Genomic DNA, 1179 nt, shown 5'->3' on the forward strand with positions numbered 1-1179 from the left:
TTTTACTCTTTTAAATAACTTTTTCCTATCAACTGTTTTCTGTGGTATAAAGTAGGGATCAGCAAACTATGGCCAGTGAGCCAAATCCAACCCACTTCCTGTTTTTGTAAATAAAGTTTTATTGAAACACAGCTGCATCCATTCATTTATGCATTATCAATGGCTGCTTTCATGCTCCAATGGCAGAGCCAAGTAGTTGCTCGGGATGGCCCACAAAGCCTAAAATATTTACTCTCCAATCTTTATGGACAAAGTTTGCCAACCCCTGATGCCTGGTGTAAAGTCGAGCTTTGATGTATCTATATTGGATCTGATTAGAACTATCTTATTCATTAACAGCTTTTTGGTGACTTCTTTAGGATTTTTTAACATAGTTAATCATAAAGTTAAGAAATACCAGAACGGTGTTGAATAACAGCGATGATAACGGGTATAATTTTCTTATTTTTAACCTCGGTGGTAATGCCTCTAGTATTTTTCCCCAAAATATATACATTTTTTGTTTCCGACAGTTATTCTTTATTGCGTTCTATTGTTCCTAGTTTGCAAAAAGGTGTTGTTCAAGAAAAATGCCTCTTTGTCATTTATCAAGAGACTTAGATGGGCTATCTCTTTTAACTTCTCTAGATTTCCTCATGCTGAACTAAACTTATCGTTTTGAAATAAATCCTACCTATGAATGGTTTATTTTAAGACAGTGCCAGAATTCAATAAGCTAGTATTTTGTTTCCTACGTTTGCGTTTCTATTTATGATTCATATTGGTCCATGGCTTTTTGTGTGCTAAGTTTCTCAATTCTGTTATGAAGATTGTGCTGGCCTTGCGAAACAATGTGGGAGGTTTCCTATATAATTTTATGCTCTGGGAAAAAGATACAACTCAATAAATCCCAAGTGATTCTGTGACAAGCCCTCTGAAGGACAAGTTTACAAACTGATTGTGGGGTTCTTGCTTCAAGTGTAAAGAAGGAGAGCAAATGGTAGAGTAGGGTATCGTTCAAAATTAGTATCATCTTGTACCAGACGTATATAAAATATCCTTTAAACTTTGCATTTTGATGTAATTCAAACTTGGAGACGTTGAACGAATAGCACAAGGTACTCCTATAAACCCTTTACCAAGATTCCATGATTGTTACCATTTGTTACATTTGCTCTGTTATTTTTTCTTACTCTCTAC

At 35.0% G+C, this 1179-nt stretch overlaps 1 protein-coding gene across 2 annotated transcripts in view; it reads left to right on the forward strand.

The window, feature by feature from the left end:
• The window catches only part of PHEX (phosphate regulating endopeptidase homolog, X-linked), a 183941-nt gene that overhangs the window by 15329 nt on the left and 167433 nt on the right, over window positions 1–1179 (forward strand). The window lies entirely within an intron of this gene.

Source organism: Propithecus coquereli, unplaced genomic scaffold, assembly GCF_000956105.1.
Source record: "Propithecus coquereli isolate 6110/MARCELLA unplaced genomic scaffold, Pcoq_1.0 Scaffold50, whole genome shotgun sequence".
Lineage (NCBI taxonomy): Eukaryota > Metazoa > Chordata > Mammalia > Primates > Indriidae > Propithecus > Propithecus coquereli.